The sequence below is a fragment of the Nyctereutes procyonoides genome, unplaced genomic scaffold (genome assembly GCF_905146905.1).
Source record: "Nyctereutes procyonoides isolate TBG_1078 unplaced genomic scaffold, NYPRO_anot_genome, whole genome shotgun sequence".
Classification (NCBI taxonomy): domain Eukaryota; kingdom Metazoa; phylum Chordata; class Mammalia; order Carnivora; family Canidae; genus Nyctereutes; species Nyctereutes procyonoides.
Window position 1 is genome coordinate 27,047,086 of NW_026575139.1, and position 27,070 is coordinate 27,074,155.

The 27,070-nt window shown below is 39.2% G+C and overlaps 1 protein-coding gene across 7 annotated transcripts in view; it reads right to left on the minus strand.

Moving 5' to 3' along the window:
* The window catches only part of RGS6 (regulator of G protein signaling 6), a 564,384-nt gene that overhangs the window by 419,482 nt on the left and 117,832 nt on the right, over nt 1-27,070 (minus strand). The window contains exon 1 of one of the 7 annotated variants that reach the window (XM_055304456.1): nt 7,175-7,255. The exons of the other annotated variants lie outside the window; for them this stretch is intronic. The gene's annotated coding sequence lies outside the window, so the exon portion shown is untranslated. Of the gene's footprint in view, nt 1-7,174; nt 7,256-27,070 lie in introns of those variants that run through there. 7 annotated transcript variants of the gene reach the window in all.

The following is a 27,070-nucleotide window of genomic DNA, read 5'->3' on the forward strand; positions in this document are numbered from 1 at the left end:
TATGAGTGTATATGGTCAAATTCCTAGGGTACTGTTATGATACAGAAATGTAATATGTAACAAACTAGCATAGAAAGGAAATGAGATGAGAAAAGAAATGTCAATCCAGAAAAATACAAGAGAAAACAAACAATAAAGTACAAAATGAGAGAAATAAATCCCAATGCATCAAGAATTATGACAGATGTAAATATACGAACTAGATGATCCAGTTAAAAGTCAAATGCTGTCAGACTGATTAAGAAATAATAATAAAAGACTGAGGAAATACTGAGTATAAAAGCCAGTCATGCTAGGGTCATAGGATGGGGCTTGCAGAGAAAGGGGATGCCATGGGACAGAGATGGGAGACAGAAAACTTGATTCTCCAAGAGTTTGAAAAACTAAACATTCCCACGTGAGCCTTTGTCCTGCCAAACTTGAACCCTAAATTCAATTCAATACTAGATCAGTGCTTCTTGATCTTTTATGTCCACATAAGTCAACTGAGGGTTTATTAAAATGCAGATTCTAATTTAGCAGTTCTAGGAAAGTACCTGTGATTCTGCATTTCCAGCAAGCTCCCAGGTAATGCAGAAGCTGTTGGCTCTGGACCACACTTTGAGTAGCAAAATATTAGAGCATATAGTAAACACAGGCTTCATTTTCTTTACAAATAAATGAATAATAAATAAGGTAGATAATCCAGAGAAAAGCAAGCATAGGCCCACAATCTAACCGCAAGTCCCAATTTCAAAAGCTTGAAAACAAAGTTTTGTTTGGTTGGTTGGCTACCTGGCTTTATTTAAGTTTGATTGCCAAGACTCAAAAGGAGGCAAAACCTTACCCTGAACTGATGGAGGTTAGTCTTTATTCTACTTAGTTTGAATATCCGCATTTCACGGAGTAAGTCCCCCGTGGGTATGATTAACAAGTGTCACATTAGGGCCTGCTAAAATCCAAAAAATCTTGAATTCCAAAATACATCTGTCCTGAAGGTTTTGGGTAAGCCACTGTAGATCCACAGTGCATTTCTTTCATTCTTAAGCTAATTGGAGATTTTGTCTCTAAAAACCATTTGTCTCTAAAGTCTAAGAAAACTGGGAGAGGAAAGAAAGATACAATTATTCAGTAATATAATAATTATTCATTCTCAAAACTTGTTTTTCCTGGAAGTGAAGTACTTAAGTAAAATCCTACGTCAATATTCACATGGAGTTTTGTTACCTGAAAACAAAATAATACTGACCTAATTTCAGCTCTCAGTGGATAGCCACTGAGTACTTTAGAGGCAGGGTTATCTCCTTGGATATGCCACTCTCTGAGATAGATGCCAAATTAATTTAAACCCAGAAAAAAAAAACTCTTGATGAGGCTAAATAAATCTATATAAAATGTGGTTCCTATGAAAGTGTTCTTATATTGTGAAAACACAATCTCAGTGAAATTCAAACTGCCAATTGCAGAGCTTGAAGTAATGATATGTGGGTCTATATATAGACCTAAAAACCTTTAGAAAAATCTTTGGCCCCATACAGGATTTTGCCCAACTGTTATTGATCTTTGATTCTCAAAGCATGAAACCTGGAAAGGCAGCAAAGGTAAAATTTCCAGTGACCTGTCCCCTCCCACTGTCAAGCCATACACCTTCAGAGATTAAAAATACTTCCAAAGGCAGCAATAAAGTGGTCACATCAGGCATTGCTACATTTGTTCCTTTTGGAAGCCTTATCCATTTTATGGAGGACTTTTAAACTTCACCTGTGCAGAAAGACAACATACTAGCAATCATTTATAGTAGATGTGGACCTCAGTCCATAAAGTAACTAGTTACCATATCCATTAACAGGCATGATTTAATGATGAGGCCACTTTCAAAAGCCATATGAGACACAAATGCCTTCCACTGTGCACTTTCTCAAATAGTCATTTGACGACCCTCAGTTAGTGGAGAGGCTCTATCAAAGGTTTGAAAATGAACATCCTGATGATCCCAGTGGCTTTTGATGGCTTGTTGTCTTAGGGACAAGAAGAATATGGCTACAGAAAGATCACTTTAACAGGGAAAAATGTTATTGGGAAGTTAGGATGAGTAAATTAAACAATGAGTGAACCTCACCCTAACTCTACCAAATCAACCAACACTCATTAAGACTTAGGAGGTGCACCATCGATTCACCCCAAACAAATATTACTGTAAGCAACAATCTAAAATTACTTCAAAAAATAGTGCCAACAGTTCTGGTATGAAGCCCCCAACAGATCCACAAACTTTAACCTGTAAACTACTGTATAAGAACCAGTAATGCAGGGAAAAAATAAAATTTGTGACTCAAATCCCCCTCCAAAAAAAAAAAAGTAGAATAAAATAAATAGGAAGTTGGAAACCAAAATAAAACCAGTGCTAGATGCTGAGATAACATTTTCGAAGTGTGCCAGCTGGATATTTAATAAAAGTGGCAATTATCCTATTTCAGTTTCAATTCAGAAGGCTCTCCTTCTAGACAACATATGTTAAGCACTGGTAAAACTTCCCCTTAGAACACAATGTATGTGAGAAAGCTTACAGTAGATTTTTGGTAAATATAAAATAATTCTGACTATTGCAATATTATAGCCTATAATGCCCAAGATACTGTAAAAAGAAATGACAAGATTTACCTGTGATATTAAGTATATTTGCATATATAATACACTTTGCAATTGCCATATCGTTGATGTGGACATTATTATATTTTCAAAGCAAGTTTTTTATTCACTGATGCTTCACAAGATAAATACACAGGACAAATTGATAGGAGGGAGATCTCTTTGCGTGCTTATTATTTAACAACCAAATAGATGACATCTGTCCAATGACCTCTCATTTGTGACACACTGAGCTTCTTTTGTTGTGCCAACCAAGACCATATATTCCAATTTTATCTCCTTATGTGAGGCTTGGTAGCCCAACTGAAATGACATCTCTGCAATTCTAGCCTGTCAGTGAAACTGCAACAAAGCAGTGAAATCCCGTGGAATCGAACAATCACGAAGTATTCAGTTCTGCTTTCTCGCTCATCTCCTTTTATGGGTGAAGGCACAGAAATAGTTGCCTAGTTTTAATGACTTGCCCAAGAATATCAGGGTGAACATCCTGGCACAAAATGAGTTGAAGTCATATTTGAAAAATACCTTTTGTCCCCAGCCATGCAGCAAAGTAAGTAATTCTTTTAAGTCTCTTTTTGAGATTAAGCTTGAGGAAAACTGCCAACTCTTATTTTCGGAGGTATTTTCAGTTCATTCCCTCCAGTGCCCCAATGTCAACTATTTGATATCTGTGGCCCCTGAACCTGTTGACTGGACCACCTCTTCATGGTCAATCCCCCGCCTCATGGCTCCACCATCCCAGTCATCCAGCCTGACCCACTGAGCTTCACAGGAATCACCCCTTTGCATTTGTCCCCAGTCCATCTCTGTCTTTCTCTCTGTTCCATGTTGTTCAGTTGGCAAAGCTATAACCCTGGTTAAATACAATTATCTTTGGATTCTCTCCCTCCACCAGGGAAACTGACCCAATCTGGAGAAAATAAACAACTGTCCTGGCTGGCTTTGCTTTAAAGATAGGACTCTAATCTCAAAGGCTTTCAAGCTCTGCTCAATAATCTTACCACACACTTCCCTGGCCAATTTATACTCTGATTGCTAGAAAACCATTTTATACTTCCTCATACTGATCTGATGCTCTTGATTCTTACTTTTTCTCAGAAAATAGGAGCAAGCAAAAGACAACAGAGCTCCTTTCAGTACCTATGTGTACTCACCTACAAGTGTCTGTACCAAACTAGAACATGCACCTTCTTAGCACTGGATAAAGTGGCCAATTCACCACTTGATACACTAGGTCTCATCCCCACTTACCTACTTAGAGATCCTCTGTCAGTTCCTTTATCTCTAATAAGTCCCATCAGTTTTCAAACATATTATAATAATTCCCATTAAAAAAATAAGCTAAGTATTTCTGACCTCACATCCTATATAGCTCTCCTCCCTCACACTCCCCACATAACAAAAATCTCTCAAGAACTATGTATCTGTCTCTATTTCCTCATCATTCAATCTCACCTGATCTGAATTAATTCCAATCCAGCAGTGCCTCCACCCAACTAGTGACACTGATATCGTCAAGAGCAACACAATCTCATGCGTCTACGTCCAACATTTATGTCCATGGGGAAGGTCTTCAATCTCTCAGCAGCGTTCCTTCTTAGTTTTTGACACTCTTTTCTTCAAGCTTTGAGACACTTCACTTACTTGAGTGTCCTTCTACTCTCAATGGCTGTTCCTTCTTGGTCCCCTTTACTGGTTCCTCTTCAGCTTCTCAACCTCTAAATGTTGAGAGAACCCAAGGATTCAGTCCTCGGGCAACCTCTCTTGGCCCTTAATACTAATCCCTTAGGGATCTTATCCAATCTCATGAATTTAAATCCACCTGCCAATTAAACACCCAATCTTACCCTTCCAGCCATATATTCAATGGCTGGAACTCCAGGCACAAATATTCAATGTGGCCATCTCTTAAATAGGTAATAGCCTCTCAAATGTTTTTCTCATGTAAGAAAATAGTATCATCATTAAGCCAGATGGCCAGGCCAAAGTCCACAACCAATTAGCAAATTCTAACAGCAATACTTTCAAAATATATTCTGAATCCAATCACTTCTCAAGATCATCACTTATAATTGTTTGCAAACCCCATAATCCCCCACCTAGACTCATGCTGAAATCTCCGAACCCATCTTCCTGTCTGTTCTCTTGCCCTCTATAGACTATCCTGGGGTTATCGTCCATTTAAAATGAAGCATCCATGTTCATCAGGGATATTGGTCTGTAATTCTCCTTTTTGGTGGGGTCTTTGTCTGGTTTTGGAATTAAGGTGATGCTGGCCTCATAGAATGAATTTGGAAGTACTCCATCTCTTTCTATCTTTCCAAACAGCTTTAGTAGAATAGGTATGATTTCTTCTTTAAACGTTTGATAGAATTCCCCTGGGAAGCCATCTGGCCCTGGACTCTTGTGTCTTGGGAGGTTTTTGATGACTTCTTCAATTTCCTCCCTGGTTATTGGCCTGTTCAGGTTTTCTATTTCTTCCTGCTCCAGTTTTGGTAGTTTGTGGCTTTCCAGGAATGCGTCCATTTCTTCTAGATTGCCTAATTTATTGGCATAGAGCTGTTCATAATATGTTTTTAAAATCGTTTGTATTTCCTTGGTGTTGGTAGTGATCTCTCCTTTCTCATTCATGATTTTACTAATTTGAGTCTTCTCTCGACCCAGCAATTGCACTGTTAGGGATTTACCCCGAAGATTCAGATGCAATGAAACGCCGGGACACCTGCACCCCGATGTTTCTAGCAGCCATGTCCGCAATAGCCAAACTGTGGAAGGAGCCTCGGTGCCCATCGAAAGATGAATGGATAAAGAAGATGTGGTTTATGTATACAATGGAATATTACTCAGCCATTAGAAACGACAAATACCCACCATTTGCTTCAACGTGGATGGAACTGGAGGGTATTATGCTGAGTGAAGTAAGTCAATCGGAGAAGGACAAACAGTGTATGTTCTCACTCATTTGGGGAATATGAATAATAGTGAAGGGGAATATAAGGGAAGGGAGAAGAAATGTGTGGGAGATATCAGAAAGGGACACAGAACATAAAGACTTCTAACTCTGGGAAATGAACTAGGGGTGATGGAAGGGGAGGAGGGCGGGGGGTGGGGGTGAATGGGTGACGGGCACGGAGGGGGACACTTGACGGGATGAGCACTGGGTGTTATTCTGTATGTTGGTAAATTGAACACCAATAAAAATTAATTTATAAAAAAATAAATAAATAAAATAAATAAATGAAGCAGATCATGGCTATCCCACATTCGAAACCTCGATGGCTTCCCATCAGATGTGGTAAAGATCCAGAAGGCTCTGTTCTTTGGCTTCTTTGACCACCCTTTTGGCTTTTTCTCCTCCCAGTTTCTCCTGTATTCATTCCTCCTCTCTGAGCAACACTGGCCTCTTGATTGTTCTCCAAATACCCTACAATGTCCCTACCTCAGGGCCTTTGCAATTGCTACACCCATTGCCTGAAGTATTCTCCTCCAGTAAATACACATGAGTCTATTTTCACTCACTCCCTTTAATTTCTTGTTCAATTGAGTCCTTTTCAGAAAGGTCTTTCCTAACCGCCTCCCTAATATAAAACCATGCATCTTGTCATTCTCTATCCTGTCTCCCTGTTTTGTCTTCATAGCATTCATTCACTAGTGTCATATTGCATCTTTGTTTATTATCCAGATCCCTCACTAAAATGTAAGATTCATGAAGTTAGAGACTCTGTCTTGTTCATTATTGTACCCACAGCATCTAGAGCTGAACCCTGGTTCATACCAGATGCCCAATAAATGTTTGCTGAGTGAATTACCAATTTAAACAATGAATGAATAACCAATTTAACCAATATTAGCTATGAGTATGTGTAGTCAGACAGGCTGCCCCCACATACCAAAAAGATAAAGTACAATTTTGATTAATAGATGCCATCAAAGCAAATCTGTATTAAGGAATTTCATTCCATTTCCTAAGTAGATAATAAGGTAGAAAGAACAACAGAGAGTTAACTCAAATTGGTCTCCTTACCCTCAGTTTCAGATTAAAGATATCATGGATCCACTGGACAATTAATAGCAAATTTTAATTCCCTGCATAGGTGTTTTGATCAATTGTGATCTAAAAGCTCATGAAAAAAGTTAATTTCCGATTGTTAATTTAGGCTCTCAGAAATATGCTCAAAGGCTCAATCTTACACCATAATCAGCATCTTTATTGTTCAGTAATAAATATGGCTAAATAAGGGATACAGTCAAATGCCAGTTCTTTCTTCATTATGCAAGTGCATATTCTCTGCCCAATTAGATCTCAAGCTCCCTGAGTATAAGAGTCTCCCTCTAAGAACGAGAATAGGTTAGGTTATATCAGGTATTTATCCTCCCCAAAAATGGCAACAAAGGACTAGTACTTAAGATACATAGCTAATACAGATTGGCTATAATTCAGTTTATCATAGTTAATTAAGGACCCTGAAAGATCACTATGACAGTGGGATAGGATGTGGTGGATCATGTACCAGTTCTTAAAGCCTCCAACACGTGTTTTACTCACATTTCAGTGGCCAAAGCAAGTCACATAGTTCCTCCCTACTTTCAAAGGAAGAGATCCTACAATTTTGCCAGAATACTTGCAGCCTTCATGACTGCCACATATCTCTTACAAAGCCCTGAATAATAACTTGTTAATAGCAGCTAAAGACATTCCTGTGACCTCATACATTCTTCCCAGTCACATGTGTGAGCACATAAATGGCCCTAAATGGATAGCCCCAACCCCTAGTAACAAAAACCCTAGAAAGAAGAAAGGAAAGAACTCATGTTTCCAAAATAAAAAGCAAAATTAAACAATACTGAACACTGTTTAATTGAATTAAATTAATTAACTTTAAACAAAAGCAAAATTAAACACTTCCTAGGCATTTCACAGCAGCAACCAAAAGCTTCCATCACCAATGCATAAACTCTGAGAATAAGACACCAGTAAACAAAACTCTGCTGATGCTTCCCTGGTGATGTTTCTAATTTTGTAGGCACTTGATGTAAGATCTTTCTTGGCTATAATCCAGGTTTAGCTTCACCCTATCTATTTGGATAAAAATGAGCTCTGACCTCAGATGATTTCAAATTCAGCTAAAGATGATCTAGAAGCCAAAGAAACACGATAAGATTAATGAATAGCTAAAAAGTGTTGGTGACTATCCTGAGATTTGTATATGACAGATTATATATGTTTTGTAAGACAATGACAGATATGACCAATGGATGAAAGTGGAGACATATCTGCAATATTCCAGGCTTCTAAGGTTCATGTTACATAAAACCATGTACCATAGTAAAAAGGTTGGGTGTGGGGAGGCAGAAATGCTAAATATAAAGATGATAAACAATTAAGGAACTAAAGAGTAAGTGAATGAATGCTTGCAGTGGAATTATTTATATACCAAATAACTGTTACAAAGCTTTCACGGTCTATACAGATCTATGACAATCAATACCTGCCCAACCTCTTGATTTATAGAAGAGGAGATTTTAAAACATCAAAAACCTAGCGAAAAGGGGTGTGCTGACTGTTGCCCCTTTGTGTGCCTCACCTAGTACTGCCTTCACAATATATGATAATGGTGGATAGAGAAGAGAAAAATCTCAGGGCATCTGAACATCGTGTCTCTCCCATCACAGAGACCTGCTCAAAGTGTGTGTAACTTAGGCAAACAAGGAAGTAGGCCGCTGAACAACACACACTCCAGCAGAGGTATCTTAGTCTGCTCTGGCAGCCATAACAAAATCCCATAGACAGAGCAGCTTAACAACATAAATTTATTTTCTCACAGTTCTGGAGGTTGGAAAGGTCAAGGTCTGATAGGATTCAGGTTCTGGTGAGAGCCCTCTTCCTGGCTTGCAGATGACCACCTTCTTACTGAGTCCTCACATGGCCTTTTCTCTGGACTCAGAAGAGATCAGTCTCTCTCTCTCTCTCTCTCTCTCTCTCCCTCCCTCCCTCCCCTCCCTTGTCTCCCCTCTTATTGAGGCCACTCATTCCACTGCCAGGGCACTACCCTCATGACCAGTTTTAACCCTAATCACTTCCCAAAGACCCTACCTCCAAATATCATCACGTTTAGCATTAGAGTTTCAGGCTTCATTAGAGTTTTTAGCATATCAACTTGGGTGGGGGCACACCAAATATTCAAACCATAACAAGAGGTAACACACATGCCATAACTGGACAGTAATGAAACATGGACTCTTTTCAGAAGCATGGGTTCAAAACACAGTCCCAGGTGCCAAATAATATGGCATCCTGTTTTAGTACAAAGGCACTGCAAGTTAAATGAGAATGCACAAGAAAAAGAGACCTCAATTCCACCTTTGAGTGAACATAACATGTTCTATCAGACTCTCCGAAACAGTGTCCCTACTCTTCTTCCAGGGTAAGGCCTTCTAATTGTATTAGAAAAATTATAAATGATGAAACAGATACATACATATAAAGTTTCCAAAGTCATTTAAAAAACTGAAAAATCTCCATCCTGTTCTGATTCTCAAGGTCCCTGAGAAAAGAATATTGAAAATAAATTCAGTTGTGAACTGCTAACATAATTAACTCCTTACTTGATGCTAGGCACTAGGTTAATTGCTTCTTTAGATGCAGCCTAATGTAATAAGGACAATAATCCATTTTACAGGTAAAGAAACTAAGGCCCAGAAATGTTAGATTACTGGTATAACACCACCTGGTTAAAAATATGAAAATCAAGTCTCAATGTGTTTTTATCCACGAAACCATCTTTGGGCTGGGAAATCATAAGTTGGACCACTAGGTAGCTATGGGACCATAAGCAAGTGACTCAATCTCTTTGGAATTTAGTTTCTTCCTCTGTCTAGGAAAGAATGAGACTGTGTGATCACTAATTAGGTTTCCCTTTCTCAAATGTTATGTTTGCTTTTAAGTAACACTCGACTAAAAACAAACAAACAAACAAAAAAACTTTTTACAAAAGCCTACCTCACAGAGGCTACTAAAATAAATGAGTTGTTGGATGCAAAAAAAAAAAATGCTTTTGATGCATAACCATGTGATTTTAGAGTTTCTTCATCATTTTTCATGACTGAATTAGCACTCCCAAATTCTAACCAGCTCTCTTAAAATATTTAATATCAAGAACACCAGGAAGAGAGTAAGGTTGCGTAAATACTCCATGGAAAGAAAACTGCCTCAAAATGTATGCTTGTCTGTGTCATTGCACCAACTTCAGAGGAAATTTTCTGACGATGGGTCTTCTAACGTGAGTGTTTAAGACCCTTGTTGGAGCCTCAGCACAGCTCAGAAAACTGGACTGATTGCAGTCACGCCTTCTGCAAGTCAATGTCTGTGCGCTGGAAATACTCACATGGAAGATCACAAGCAAAAATAAAAGTCATGAACTGACAATATGATAACCAGCATCATATCCCAGGATAAACAAACATTTTCATCACAGCAGATTTAATGGCAGTCACTTATCACTGTCATTCTTGCCTCATGGCATCCAGAGGAGATCTGATTCGGGAGGAGCATTCAATGAAGAGATCAGCATATCCTTTAAGAGACGTGGTGAGAGCATGTGGAGCTATGTCAGCCTTTACTGCCAATCCAGATGGAAATTCTACAAAGAATAAAATTCTAACTGTCTGAACATACTGAGGACCTGGAGAGATCGTAGGTGACAGGACTGTTTCTTGAACAACTGACCTTGTACCATCAATGAGCATCAAGCAAAAAAGCATAAGATGACCCTCAAAAGGTCCTTGGAAGGAAGCATTTTGGAAGTCATTCAAGAAGTCACTGTAATGCAAGTCTGCAAGTTTGATAAGGAGTTAAAATGAGAACATGTAAGGGAGATGACAGTGAAGCAAAGCTTTCTAAAGTAGCTCAGCGGTAACTATTGTGACAGGCAACGGCATCAACAAACCAACACACTTGACATGTTGCCAAGAGAACCAGTAGCTCTTCTGGAGCAAGTGCACTGGGAAATACCCATGTGAGAATCAAGCGAGAACATAATCACAGACCCTACACACCCTTCTTGAAGCAGTTGCAGATATGAACTGCCATATACCTTTGCAATACATACAGTGCACAGAGAAATGGGCCTACAGCAGAAAACATTCTTAAGAAGATTGTCTTCACATAAAAAAGAGATCTGTCATGATACCAACACACATGTTGGCATTGCATTTATTATAGGTAACATGGAAAGGATATGTAATTCTTGAGAGTGATTATAAGATTTATGTGCCAAGATATAGACACTGGCACCCTCATGATGTTTCCTTGACAAGCTATCATCTGCTCACAAAGGGAATGGAAACTTAAAAGCATACTGTGTTTCATGTAGACATGCAAGGCTGTATTATAGATGGTTGCAGCTGCAGTACAATATGAACGTAATTTGAAACACACAGGCCAAAGGACTGGATTTCATAGGAAAGCCCTAATTTGGTGGGGGGTGCAGAGAATATGCACTGAATATAAGTTTTAAAATGCATGCAGAAATATTTCCATTCATTTGTACATGAGTTTAGCAATAATTCTTTTTTCATTTATTCATGAGAGACACAGAGAGAAAGGCAGAGACATAGGCAGAGGGAAAAGCAGGCTCCTCACAGCGAGCCTGATGCAGGACTAGATCCTAGGACCCTGGAATCATACCCTGAGCCGAAAGCAGACACAACCACTGAGCCACCCAGGCCTCCCTAGAAATAATTCTTAAAGTTACACACGTGTCATCAACAACTAAAGCCATTGTTCTAGGGCCAACTAAGAACAAAAATATAGCACATTTCATTTGTTTGCAAGCTCAATTTTTAGAAAAAAAGAATTCTCTATACAAAGTTTTCTCAGAAGAATCAATCACCTCAAACTCAAAATCAAGAGCTCTGAGCCAATGGCAGGCAAGTAAACATTTTTAGTCTTATCTTTGGTTATCTATGGGGATGGCTGTACCAGAGAAAATGATTTACACATCAATAAACACTTTTACTATACAAACAGCCACGGAATACATCAAGTCATTTACACCCCTCCAAAATTAGACACAGACAACACCAAATTAAGTATAGATTGTTTTGACTGCCCAGCAACTGCCTTACCCTTTATCTGGAACACATTCCCTCCTTCTACAGGAAAACTGCTCCCTTCCCCATTCCTACCATGAGATTGACAATCATTTCCACCATGTTCGATGCACAGATAACTGATCTTGGACTGGAATGTCACCAAAACCAAGCCAGAGCCTTCCCAGGGTGTACATTCTGGAGTGTTCCCTTCCCAGAGAAGCCATGAGGCACAATCAGCACTCTTACCAAAATCTACAACAGCCACTGAGTGGGAGAAGCCAGGCATAGAAGGACATCATCGAAAGGAGGTTTCAGGTTTAGGATCAGGGTCTGGAGGGCTGAGAAATATCTGAACCCCAGCTACTTCCCTGCTCTGCTCTTTGTTATGTAAACCCCTAAGTTCCCTTCTGCTTGCTCAGCTTAGTATTCTCTCTTATGCAACTCAAAGGGTCCCAGGTAACCAAAACCCAGGAGCGAATAAAACTTATACATGCAAGTCTAAAGGAAAACATATGCTCTTGGTTATAAACCTTAGGAATGAGTCACAGAGGGCAGCCCAGGACCACACCCAGAATGCAGCCCTCCTGAAGGTCTGCAGGAATGAGGTGAATTTCGGTGGAACAGTAAAGGTTTTTGTGTTGTTTTTGTTGTTTTGGTGAAGAGAATCCTTCCCCAGATGAGGAAGGAACATAAATGTGGAGAAGACAATACACGTTCTAAACTCCCCCAAATTCTGGGGGCCTCGTTAGAAGCTCACCATGAAAAGGGCTAAGAAGATACAGCAACGGCTTCACTACTGGGGAGCTGTGTGATCTGATGCAGTTTTCTTAACTTCTCTGAGCTTCACATTCCGTCATCTGGAAATGAGACTACCATCTACACTGCAGGCCTATGAGGAGGCAATTTTTCTCCAAGGATGCTCCTGGAACCACCTGCTTCAGAATCACCCAACATGCTTGTTAGAATATTGATTCCTGGGCTTTTGAACCAAAGTCTGCACTGTAAAAAACAAATAAAATACTTCCCAGGTGATTATTATGTACCCTAAAACTATCCATAGTTGTAAGTATAAAGTAAGTGCCAAACATAATGCTAACCCATGATAACTTTCACTGAGTGCCTATTTACTTCTATCAACTACACACACACACACACACACACATACACACACACAATCTCTCAAAGGTTAATTAGAGGCAGGAGAGTTCTTCAAAACAACATAAAACTTATACTTTAGAAAAGAGAAATATATATATAATTAACAGCTACCCCAAGGACATATTTGCTTATCAAGATCTCTCGAATTTAAAGCAGTGAGTCTCAACCTTGATTGCACAGCAGAATCACCTGGGAAGCTTTCAAAAACTCCCCACGTTCAAAGCTGCACCCCAGACGAATAAATCAGTCTCTGGAGGTAGGGGTCTAAGCATTAGCATTTTTAAAAATTTCCCAAGTGATTTCATTGTACAAGCAAAGTTTTCATATTTTCAGGAATAATGGGAAAAGAATGCCAGCAGCCTACAGTGAGATAATGGAGAGAAAAACTTGGGTGCTGTTAAATGAAGCAGGCATAATAATTTAATTGTTTTCTAGCTGAAATACATGAAGGGAGCCAGATCTCACGCCCCATCTTTTTTCTAAAGTGATCAACAGAATACTTTAGTGTATCCGTAGATTTAGACTCACAAATCGTCAAAAACAAGTAAGTCTGAAAATACAAAGGCGTCGTGAAGATATAGCTTAACAGCATTTCCTGCACAGCTGGTAGGTGGACGCCAATACAATCACTCTGGAAAGTGCTTTCATATTATTCTGTAAAGCTGAACAGTCTCACATCCTGCAACACAGAGTCGATGCTCCTCTACCTTAAGATACACACACAAGAGAAACCTTGGCACATGTCACCAAATAGCAGCGCTGGTCATAAAAGCCAAAACTGGAAATATCTTAAATGACCGATGATGGGGGATCCCTGGGTGGCTCAGCGGTTTGGCGCCTGCCTTCGGCCCAGGGCATGATCCTGGAGTCCCGGGATCAAGCCCTGCGTCGGGCTCCCTGCATGGAGCCTGCTTTTCCTTCTGCCTGTGTCTCTGCCTCTCTCTCTCTATCATAAACAAATAAATAAAATCTTTAAAAAAAATGACCGATGATAGCACTATGGATAAAAATTACAGTATAAAGTATACTATAGCTTACAGAGGAATTGCATTATAATCACAAAACAAAACATTACATGGCAGTTAGAGCATGGATGAATCTCAGTTAACACAAGGTTGAGAGAAAAGCAAGTTTTAGGAGACCGTATAAACCAGGGATGATGCCTCTTCATCTGGCTGCATGAAACAATGTATTGCTTAAACATTCACGTACATACATTTGGCTAAAGCAAGAGGACAATAATGTTCAGAGTAGTGGTTACCACTGGTGGCAGAGAGATGGAGAGGCTGAGGGATAAAAGAATGATGGAGATTGATGTAAAAAAGAAATAATGTTCCGATTCTTGGATTAGACAATGTGTTCACAAGTCTTTACTTTAAAAATAAGAAAAATCAAAGAAGGCCATGCATGGACAGTTGGTGGTATGTCATGGATCAAGAATTATGATTATTCTAATTCTGTGCACTAGAGTTCCAAAGAATGGAAGGAAAAGAAAATTGTATAACACAATAGAACCCAATACCAGTGAGAGGGAAATTCAACGGATTTGGGATGATTCTAATTTAAGTCAAATACTAATAAGCTAGGATTATTCCATCTCCTAGGTTCTACCTAGAAAGAATCTGAGTTGTCCAGCCAAAATACAGAATTGTCATCTCAGAGCAAGAGCAAAGCAGCTCCTACACCTGCCAGCCTAGCAGAAAACTGTTAGGAAGAAGAAAAAAGAAAAATTTCCCAAACGGCAAAAAAAAAAAAAAAAAAAAAAAAAAAAAAAAAGAAGAAGAAGAAGAAGAAGAAGAAAAAGAAACGAAAAAACTCCACAAAAATCCAATTTCTAATGTAACAATTCCGTTTCTTAAGGGTGATAATCCTCATGATTCACTATGAAGTTAATTGTAATTTAGTCTCTGACACAGCAGGAATCATGAGGCGTGATGCCTAATATTCTAATATTCACTGTCATTCAGGGAGGGAGGGAGGGAGGAATTATTTATTTTACATACCCTCACCCAAAAGATAACTGACAACACTTATGGAAATTTTTATTCTCTTCTTCCCTCTACTCTTTGATGTAAAATTTATCTGAACCATTGTGTCTTTTCTCAATTTTTCCTTTTAAAACCAAATGACAGGCTCAGTTCTTTTCCATTAGAAACTACAGAAAATACATTTTGACTTTCAGGACGCACTTGAATACATAGGCATAAGGTCAGCAATTCTGACAGGCAGCAGGCGGAGAGAGGACAGATTTGCTTAGCATGTGAGTCAGCAGGTCTTTTTAAGATCAATTTCATAGAGGAATTTTGCAGAGACTATTTCTCCTAAACAACAGGGTCCTATTAATTTGAAGACAGTGTTCCAGTGTTACCAAAAATAAATTTTAAGATTTTATTTACTTATTCATAGAGAGAGGCAGAGACATAGGCAGATGCAGGCCTCGATCCCAGGATCGTGACCTGAGCTGCCAAAGGCAGAAGCTCAACCACTGAGGCACCCAGGGACCTCCCAAAAATAAATTCTTAAACTCCTACTTTGTATGACATAAAATGAAAACAGAAGACTAGGTTTGTTTGCAGAATTGCAATGCCCCTTAGCAGTGGTTTTCAAATTTGGGGATGCCTACACACTTGCGGGTGACCATGGTGAAAAGCAGATTCCTAAGTATCCCCCCAGAGCTACTGAATCAGAAACTGGGGGAGAAGACCAGGAAGCTGCATTCTTAATAAGCCCTCTGGGCCATTCTGATGTAAGAGAGCCCTGAACCACACTCTGTAGAAAATGCTGTTTTATGATGACAATAAAAATGTAAGCAAACGTATGCTCTGTCCTGGACATCAGGCACACTGAAAGAACCTCTGTGGGTCTGAAATTGTATTCATTCGACTTTATCAGTAAGTTTTAAAAGACATTCTTGTGGCCTTTGAGAAATAATACGCTTTCAGAAAAAGTATTCCCTCTCTTACCCATAAAGCCTGATCATTTTTAAAGGACTAAACAAAAAGCAACAATGTTGAAGTAGCTTTAATCATTTGAAAATGCTATTTTCCTTGGCTCTCCTGAGGCCTTCATTCAAATAATTATTGCCAAATAATGGCATGCAAAAGTCCTGTCCTATAAGAAAAATTCCTCATGTGAGGGAACCTAGCTCCTTGAGATCATAATAGATTAAGACATCTAAACAGGTATGGCTCAGAACACTGATAAGCTGTGTATCCCTTGGACTTGATAAGCTGATTATCAAGTCCATCCGGAATGAGCCTCATCACTATAGCCAGACACTGGGGAGTAGTTATTCACTAAGTTAATTTATCTGTATTGATTTCATGAGTGTTTCAATTCACTATATTATGAAAGGGTGGGGGTTGAGGGTAAGGAAATCCTACCATGTATGTTCATTATGGTTGTCCATAATGTTCCTTGAAAGATTTCTGATGAAATAGCACATCAACATGTTCTATGTTAAGTACCAATGTACTAAAAATATCTGTTGTCCAAAGACTGTAATAAGATCACAATGCTGTTTGATTAAGAAGTATAGGGCAGCCTGGGTGGGAATCCCATGTGGGGCTCCCTGCATAGAGCCTGCTTGTGTCTCTGCCCCACCCCCATGAATGAATAAAATGTTTAAAAAAAAACGTGTATACCAGGAAGTTTTTGTTTTTAAACAAAATGTACTCATCTGGCCTAGAGCTAGATTTCTCTCCCAAGTCTCTGATGCTAGAGAAGCTTTTCCTGGTGCTCAAAGCACATCTTTCTCAGTCTCCTGGCTGTTCCTGCCACCCTTCCCCTCCACCTGACATTTGCGCAGGTACCCAGCAAACCTCCTTTTGCTTTCAACCTTAGCTTCCATTAGAGGAAGCAAACCATGCCACTGAAATTTCTGTATCGACTAGAATCTATATAAGCAGGAAGGGCATTAGGGTTTGGATGCAGAAGAATGAAGGTCAATAGAATCATTTTTGGTTGGGTCACTGTTTTACTGATTTGGGAAAATCAGCCATCTTCTCAGTGACTTAGTGATAAGGACAGAATTTACAGCTCATATACTAAAAATCAAGACCGTATCTCCTGATAATACCTTTATCTCCAAGTTTTCAATTTTATGGAATTTTACCATGAGGAAATGTCACAGAAATAAAACTTTCCATTCCTTTTTCTAGAAAGTGCCTGAAACCTGATAAGAATAAACTGTACCTTCTACTTACCCCAAGCCCAAGAGCCCTGCCTTTTAAGACTTCTTTGGAGATGCAGACTTTTTCTTAGGTATATTCTGGGTTTGTATATTAAATTAAGCCATTTAATTGTTATTCTAATTTTCTATGTGCTAACATTCTCTTACTTTATTCTTTAATTCTCTTCTCTCCTAATAGTTTCTGTTTTAGCAATTATGGAGCTGGTTTTCCATGGGTAAAGATCCATGATAGTAATTTAACAGTGGGCTGTAACTTCCACCATTTAAAATATCCCATCTTGTCCACATAATGCTTTTTTCCTTGGGATTGTCCCAGACTAATTTTGCCAGCTCTGCTTTCTTTTTGCTCGTACTTGCCTAGAATCTGTGCCTGTCTATTCATTGTCAGACTTGGTGCCATACTGCTCAGGTACTTCTCTTGTAAACAACATGGAGGCAGACTGTGCTTTTTGTTGTTGTTGCATTTGAGACTCTGTCTTCTAATAGAGAAATATAATGGCATAACTGTTTATCACAGTTTCTTTTTTTTAAGATTTTATTTATTTATTCATGAGACATACAGAGAAAGAGGCAGAGACACAGGCAGGGGGAGAAGCAGGCTCCCTGCGAGGAGCCCGATGCTGCACTTGATTCCAGGACCCTGGGGTCATGTCTTGAGCTGAAGGCAGGTGCTCAACCACTGAGCCACCCAGGTGTCCCTATAGCTGTATTTCTGATTATTGACTAATGGACCAATTAATCAAGACTTATCCAAGCTGGAAGAAACTGGTTTCTGGAATGAATAGTCCATTTACAATAGGTCTGTTCCCTCCCCAGAATTTTTAATTCCCACATCGGGTGGGAATTTGCAGTTTTGTTTCCCTAAGAATTTCTAATTCTTTCCTCTTACTGACCGAATAAACATGTCTTTACTCCAAAGTCAGATGATGGTCAATTTTACACAGGCCTATCATTCAGATTTTTTTTTTCACGTGTCACTCTTTTGTGTGTTTATTTTTACTTATTCCATTTTTTTAAAATTGCTTTTTTAAAAATCGCTTTTTTGATATAGAAAATCTTTAAAAAAAATAAAAGAATTGGGGAGACTACATGGCAGGTAAAATCAATAGCCCCTTCTTGTCTGAAAAGTAGGGATGGGTCAACGGAAGGTTTCCTTCTCAGGGTTTCATGAGCAGAAATCCATCAGCAATGAGGCAGGTGATTGCAAGAGGACAAAGCTCAGAGGCAAAGTTCCAATTATGTTTAATTGTGAGCACCAAGGGGATTCTGGGGGCCGGTGTTATAGCCCTGCCGCTCTGTGTGGGCTGCGGGGGTGCCAGGTCCAATCCCACCTGTTTGCTTCTGGCTCACTGCTCCTGACTCACCTACTCCTTTGCTTCTAACAAAAGTGGGATCTTAGGGCATTTTTCAAAAGATTAGCTCTGTTTTTACTGTTACAGAGAAGCTGTAAGCAGAAAGGTAGACATCATAAGAGACTTAACATTTTGTTGTGCTTTCCCAATATCCTGACCTGTGGTTAGAAGCCCCCTCTTCAAACTAATGCCCTTATTAAAGAAGAGTAAAGCTGGGGCCAGTGTTAGCAGCAACTCTTCTGTGTTCCAAAAAGAAAATTAAAATCCTTTACTTCACCAGGTCCCGTTCCCATATTCCTCCTGCTATCCCAGTGCCTCTTTCCTTGGGGGTTTCCAAGGTTTTATTGGGAAAATGATTCATCTTATTTCTAAGAATGAATCAGGAAGGCAGGAGTTAAAACTTTTTCTCTATCTTAAAATTAGAAGCACCACCAACAAATACAGGCTTAGAAAAACATTTTTCACTCTTTATCTATTTTTTACTCTCTACTTTCCAATTGAGAAAATAAAATCCTGGCTTTCTATTATGGCCATAATTTCAAATCTCTGAGAATTAACTCTGTGCAATTATTTACAAATCACCATCATAATAAAAGTTATATTAGTCTCTCAATATTCAGTGAATCAGCAACACAGAATGCAATCGTTGCACAGAACTTGCGAGGTTGATGGAGTTGGACCTTATCTCTGGCTGGGTGGGATTATAGGCTTTTAGTTAATTGGGTTTTTGTTTTGTTTTGTTTGTTTTCTCTTCTTGGTTTTTCTTTTAAAAATTCTACAATCACCATGTACTGTTGGTGAAATTAAAAAGTTTAACAAAATAGGAATGTCAATGATTTCATGTTATTTTAGAGATGGCATAAACAATTTTATATCTCGAATTTTCTGCTTCAGTGGAAAAAAAGCCTGCTAAAAGTAAAAGTGTAACAAAGGGCAGTCTATATTGAGAGCAGGCTAACCTCCTACTACCTGTGAGAGACACTCAGAAGAGCACTGATTGCCCCAAAACTTGCAAATACTTGATGGAAAGTGTTATGGCCACAAATCTCCATTCTGATTCAAAAAGAAAATCAGTCCTGAAAAGGCTCCCACTTCTTATTTACTTGCTGCATGTATTCTCTGTCGTTGCAGTGTAAGGGGAGACAGGCAGCAGGTGCCCAGGGAGATAGGTGCTTTCCACTTAAAGGGAATGAGACCAAGTCCCCTGCATTCACCTTTGGAAAAGTTGTGACATCTGGTGTAGTGGGTTAAGGGCCTCACTGATTCAGAAAATCCCAGGATGGACTAAAACAAATTCTGTAGTTCTGAAGCTTGATGGAAAATCAGGGTTAAAGTGCCATTTGGTAATTCTGCTAAAGTGAAGACATTTGAAGACAGGTCATGATGATTTAGCTATCACTATTCACCCTAGGGCACAGGTATGATCTGTTCCAAAAAACCCGAGTCAACATTCTCTTCAGTTCAGTTTGCTTTGCCTGGAGAAGATCCTCATCCAGGTGCCACGTAACTCAACAGTGGGCTGCCTCCACAGGAGCTAATGTCCCTTTCTGAGGTTTGCAGACTCAGACTGTGATAGAAGGGCAAAGGTCAAATGTCACACTTGGAATAAGTGTGATCAATGTTGCTGCCACATCTGTTCAGCATTAAATCCAGTAACCCCAGACTCACACTCCTATGGCAAGTGAAACTTTCTTCGCCCTCTGCCCCAGTCAGTACTGACCTCTCCTTTACCTGGTTCCCACAGTGGTCACTTGACTGGCTAACTAACCTGATAAAGTGTGTCTCTGTGATGGAGGCAATAGATGTTCATGGCTAGAATAGGATTTAACTACCAGTTCCACTTATTAGTTGCTTGACTCCCAGTGTCTTCATGTGCAAAAGGGGGATATACCACCTCCCAAGTTTGTCATATTAAGCAAAATAAGGCACATAAAGCCCCTGGCCCAGGGCCTGGCACACATAAGTACTCATAAAATAGCCATTTCTGTTGATTGAGTTACTCTTTTACAGAAACAACACAGCTTAATCGGGGACTTCTAAGGTTTAACAGTCTGAAGTGGCCAGAAGGAAATCCTAGATACCACAGTTTACCAGAGCAGAATATTATCTGGTCCAGCTGCAGCTTCTAGGTGTACATCATATTACACATGTGTGAACAGCTGCCTGTTCAGATGCCTACTACAGATGGTATTTGTGTGGAAAGTATCCACCGTAAAAATGGGGATGGACTATGTGAACATTAGTCCTGGTGCATATTTCAGCCTCTGGATCATCTAACAAAATCAGAGGACCATACAATTAGGTGAATAAATGTGTTATTATGTAGCATCAATTTTTTTTTTATTCTTTGTTAATATTAGAAGACCAGGAGTTGCTCAGTATGGCTGAAAACAAATACAACTTCAACTGAGGGAGATAAATTTCTTGCCATGTCTGAACTCAAAGAGCCCTTCCTATGTGATAATTTGTCCCAAATGTTCCTATAATCAGCCAGCAAATTCTGGAACAATGATAATTTCTGAAAAGTATAGTCATTAAGGGATATTTCTAATGCCCTCATAACTCCCTTGAGTGGGGGATGAGACCAAAAAAAGGGGGGGGAGAAAAAGAAGGATGAAGGAGAAAGGAGTAACTATTCTTACACACTATATCTCACATTTGAACCCTTCAATCTCCTCTTCTATGTTGACGAAAATAAGGTACTCTTAAAAATAAAATAATAAAATATTAAGTGTTGGAATCTAGACTACCTGATATCTTTATTACAAATCATATAAGTGCTATGTAATTAGATAATTTTAGAAATAAATGTCTCAGATTGCCAAATATAAGGTTAAAAATAGGTACTGGACACGGGAATTTTAAAAGCAATTAAAATAAAATAAAATGAGAGATGTGTACATGTGCCATGTCCAAAAGTCCAAAACTGAAATTTCAACATTATAGCCATGGTCAGATATGCAAAACAAAATTCAAGGAGTCAATCTGTCCCTTACACTAGCATGGAAATTCCAAAAGGAAAAAAAAATACACCCAAGGAAAAATACTAACATTTTGACCTCTATAACCAAGAATGGATAATCTCAATGAGACTCCATAGCACAAAAGGAGAGACCTCCAAGAGCTTCGTGACTACCAAACTCTTTGAGGAAGAGTTTGAATTCCCCAATACCCGACCAACACACAAACGGACATAACACACATGACATGTTCTACGATATGTCCTAGAACCATAGTCACCATAGATTAAGACAGCAGCATTTTTAAAAAAGATTATTTATTTATTTATTCATGAGACACATAGAGAGACAGAGAGACACACATGGAGGGAGACACACGTGGGATATGGGACTCCATCCCAGGACTGGAATCATACCCTGAGCTGAAGGCAGACACTCAACCACTGAACCACCCAGGCGTCCCAAGACAGCAGTATTTGCTTTAGTTCTTAGAGCAGCAAGACCTCTGGGAGCACATCAAGGTTCAACACTACTCAAATCTGGTGTGAACCTCCTCTGCCAACTTGTTTCTAACTTGGTTTCTACTCTTCTAGTCTTTTTCAACTCAAGCTATATGACCCTGTTAAAATATAAATGTGATGTCACACATTATGTGATGTCAAGAAATTATGGATATATAGTAGCCCTTGGCACTATGATAGTGCAGTTATCAAAAATCAACCAGAAATAGTGGAGTAGGAACCAAAGAAACCATGAAATAGCAGAAGGGTAAGGCAAAGATCCCAGAAATAAGCACAACATAAAACATGAGAAAAAGAGGATCAAAAGCAGTGACAGGGTCTATATTTGACAGAAGAAGTAACAGAAGCAAATCAGAACTGCCATGAGCACTGCCCCTCAGTGTTTGGCAACACTACAGCCTTGAATGGAATCCATAAGAGTTAAACAGAATCTTAGTGTGTTTTAAGAGAAAAATCTAGAGGCTAAAATATACACATCCAGGCAGATAAGACCTAATGAGATCAAATTTTCTAGAGTAAGAGCCTGGAATATACAAGTTAGGCCATGTGCACCAAGTTCCATCCCGAGAAGTTTTATCTTGGTCTTCCTGCACATTTGTTTGTTCCCTTCACTTGCAGTTTCCCTAGCATGCGGGTGGTGCCACATTTCCATATCTGCAGCTAGCATTTCCATATCTGCAGCTAGCACTCCCCATCTAGACTGAATTTTCTCCACTGAGATTTAGATTTCTTTCAATTCAGTCCCTAAGTTTTCTCCTATAGAAAGATCATCCTTACCTCCCTCACCCATACCAAATTAAGATGCTATTCTTAGGGTGCCTATAGTATACACTTTTATTACAGCATACTGCACATGTCTGTCTCTATACAAAATCATGATCTGATCATCTAATTCATCTCTATGTGCCATGGACCCAGTACAATAGACTGTCAAATGATAGGCATTTAACAATTTATTGAGACCTACATGTTCTGGCATTGTTCCAGCCTCTGGAGAGGAAGCATGAATAAGGCAAAGTTCTTGCCATATGGGGCAATAAACACACCCATAGGGGCAGCCCTGGTGGCTCAGTGGTTTAGCGTCACCTTTGGCCCAGGGCCTGATCCTGGAGTCCCAGGATCGAGTCCCATGTCAGGCTCCCTGCATGGAGCCTGCTTCTCTGTATCTCTGCGTCTCTCTCTCTCTCTGTATCTCTCATGAATAAATAAATAAAATCTTTTAAAAAAATAAAATAAACACATCCATAAAATAGCATCAAGTAGTGATAAATACCATGAACCAATATAAAGCCAGGTAAGGAGAGCGACAGTGATGGGGCAGGGGTGGTTAGTGGGAAAGAAGAAAGCTTTTGGATAGTATGATCAGAAAAGGTCTCTCCTAGGAGATAACATCTGAGCAGTCACTCGAAAAATAGGAGAGACAAATTTAAAAAAATACAGAGAAAAGTGTTAATCACGGGATTTCTTCTTAGTGAGATTTGATCTATTTATTGAGAAGAAATGTCTTGGTAGGCCAGTTTGAAGTAGCAGATGGTGTCTCCAAAGGACTGACTCAGATGGAAAGGAACGGATTTGCTTCTGAAGCATAGGGGGAAGAAGAAAGACAAGGGGAAAGGAGAGAAGCCCAGCAGAAGGGACTATGACTCTGTGGGCGACCTCCACCACCAGCTTCCACTGAAGTCTTGGAACCCATGAAATGCTTGGTGGGCTCGCGGAAAATCACAAACAGCCCAAGTGGTTGTAAGAGCCCCAGGGTAAGGTGGTCCCTGCCTGAGACTCAGTGCCAGCTAGCAGACAGCAAGTAGAGAAGGCAAGTGGTATAACACTGACAACCCAGAAACATGTCTAGATACAGAATGGAAGACCAGAAAAGACCAGTGGAAGCTGGGAGGAGGGTCCATGGAAAGTCACCACTGCCCAGAGGTTTCTACAAGGATAATTCCTAAATCTAAACCAAATCCTCTAACTGCTTAACAATTCATGAGAGTATATAACTGAGTTAGTCTTAGTTATGATTCAACTATTCAGTTTGTACCAGAGAGTTCTTTTCACAGTGTACAATTAAACTTTGATGACAAATAATAGGCCATATGCATTGTATACCTCCAAGGCACTTTATGTATATCACCTCCAATCCACATAAGATTCCTGCGAGGTTCTAACAAAAACACGGTCAAGAGAAGTTAAGCAAATTCCTCAAGAGAATACAAATTAAAATTTAGAACTTTCTGAATCCAAAACCATAATACTTCTTTGCCACTGAGCCACTTCCCAAAGCAAGTCTTCTAGTCCAAAACTAAAATAACAGACAAGGGCCTGAAATCCCCCCAGGAACCCAAAGCCAATACAATCAGGGTTTGGGAGAGAGAGGCAAGTCTGGAGAGAAATTAAAGTGGACAGAATCCCAGGCATGGTTTCCCATGATATATTGCTCTACCCATTCTCTACCCCAAAACAATGACTACCACCCTGGTCCTTTTTAGATCTCTGACTTCCTCTGCTTCCATGCTCCTGTTCAAGCACTACTTCCCAAATGACCCTTCACTAGTCTTTATTCTGTCCCTCCAACATGTCAAATCATTTCCTTGGATTCTGGTTCCTTTTTCTGGGAGCAATCTGCTCCCTGATCTTGAGAGTTGCCTCTTAGCATTACTCAAGTAACTCAGAGGAGCTCATCTGAGTGAACTTCCCCAGTGACCACTGCTTAAGTAGAACCAATCCCAAGTCATTCCCTACATTACCCTTTCATTTCCTGCTTCTCTTTCATCAAAATCATCTATTTGTCTATTTTTCCACCCACCCATGTCCCCTCCCCCACCAACCAAACACAAACTAGAATATGTACTTCAGAAATCTAAAATATATCACTTCCCAATCTCTCCTAAGCAGCTGGCATAATAACTGGACCCAGATAAATACCAAACCACCACTGGACTCTTATGCCTCCTGAAAAGTTAAATAAATACGTCAAATCTGCAATAAATTCATCTGGCAAAGAAAATTTCTCCAAAAATTCAAGTGTCTGTTAAATTCGGATTTTAAAAGATAATAGAACATCCAGTGCCCAGATATTAGTTTCTAATACTATTCTCCAATAAAAGGAGCCAAAATTCCTTGGAGAAATGGTAGGTTCCATAGGTGGGCAGAAAATATACAAGATGGGTATGAGCATCTTCTGATACAGGAAAATAAGAAAGTGCTCAACACACACACACACACACACACACACACACAAACTAGGGGTTTATCCAAGAGACATAGGAGCCAATTGCAAGAATGACCAAACCTGTGATAATTGGAACACAATTCTATTGGCCTAAAACTCAAAGTACAAAATAAATACTCATGAGTCCATACTGACATACATACGTACATACATATACGGGGTGCCCTTGAGGAGAAGAAATAACTCCCCACTTAAGTGTGGGCTGCACATAGGCACTTCCACCCAAACAAGATCATGTGGAAAAGGGGGATAAAAGAGTAACTTCACAGTGGAGAACCTGACAAACACTATCTCAGCCAGGTGATCAAGGTTAACATCAAGAGTGATAAATCATGTTAATAGAATGTACACTTGATATAATGTGATGAAAATGGCACTCACCTCTGCGGTCTTCTTTCCAAAATCCCAAGCCCCAGTCTACTCATGAGAAAATCATCAGACAAAGCCTAAGTGAGGGACATTCCACAAACTATCTGAGTAGTACTCCTCTGAAACAAACTCTGAGAAGTTGTTATAGCTAAGAGGAGTCTAAGGAGACATAACTTACTAAATATAATGTGTGATTCTACAGATGGGATCCTAGAACTTAAAAAAAGCATTAGGTAAAAACTAAGGGATTTCGTTATAACAATATTTATTGATGCTGGTTCATTAGTTGGGACAAATGTACCATACTAATATAAGATATCAAATAATAAAAGTTATTGGGAGTGGGTTGTGTAAAAATTCTTTGTACTAGCTTTAAAATCTTTCTGTATATCTAAAAATGTTCCAAAATAAAGTTTATTTTTTAAATGCATTAGGAATTCTCATAACTTGACTTATTAATGCCATGATAATTATCCCCATGTTAATTTGTAGACTTAGTATAGCTCTGACCAAAATCCCATTGGGATTGTTCTAGGGAGGGATGGGTTTAGGGAGATAACAAAAATAACCACATTCATCTGGACTAATACTTAATGGGGAATGGAAGACTTAAAAGAAAGTTAACAAGGGAATATTTGTCCTGTATCAAAACAAAATGTATCAGAGAAAAAAATTAAAATAGTATGACTCAAGTACCAAAAAAAACAAAAAAAGACTAAACCACACAAGCAGTATAGTACTGAAAAAAATACTAAAGTGAAAGAAAATGTATTTACAATGGAATATTACTCAGCCATTAGAAACGACAAATACCCACCATTTGCTTCAACGTGGATGGAACTGGAGGGTATTATGCTGAGTGAAGTAAGTCAATCGGAGAAGGACAAACAGTGTATGTTCTCATTCATTTGGGGAATATGAATAATAGTGAAGAGGAATATAAGGGAAGGGAGAAGAAATGTGTGGGAGATATCAGAAAGGGAGACAGAACATAAAGACTTCTAACTCTGGGAAATGAACTAGGGGTGGTGGAAGGGGAGAAGGGCGGGGGGTGGGGGTGAATGGGTGACGGGCACGGAGGGGGACACTTGACGGGATGAGCACTGGGTGTTATTCTGTATGTTGGTAAATTGAACACCAATAAAAATTAATTTATTTTAAAAAAAAAGAAAATGTATTTAACATGATAATGAAAGCATCATAAATCACTGAGAAAGAGATGGATTACTTAACTGGTAATTTGTGGGGAAATTCAAAATATTCTTTACCTCACATACTAAATATTTTATGAAATTCAAGGGAAAAAAGTAAAACTCTAAAATACAAAGACTTCCAGTTTCAGCTCTGATATATAAAGAACCTAGAAGTAATCACTCTCATCCTTACAATAAGAAGTGTTCAACGATGTTTCTTGGACCTGTCAAAGAATTGAGGTTGTAGGGCAAACTACCAACCCCAAATCTGGAGTGACAGGTGAATTCAGTGCATCACATCCAAGATATGTTTCTCTGAAGCAGAAGCTGTTAGGACCATGTAAGGATGCTTAAAGGGTAGTTCTCCAAAGTTGCTGG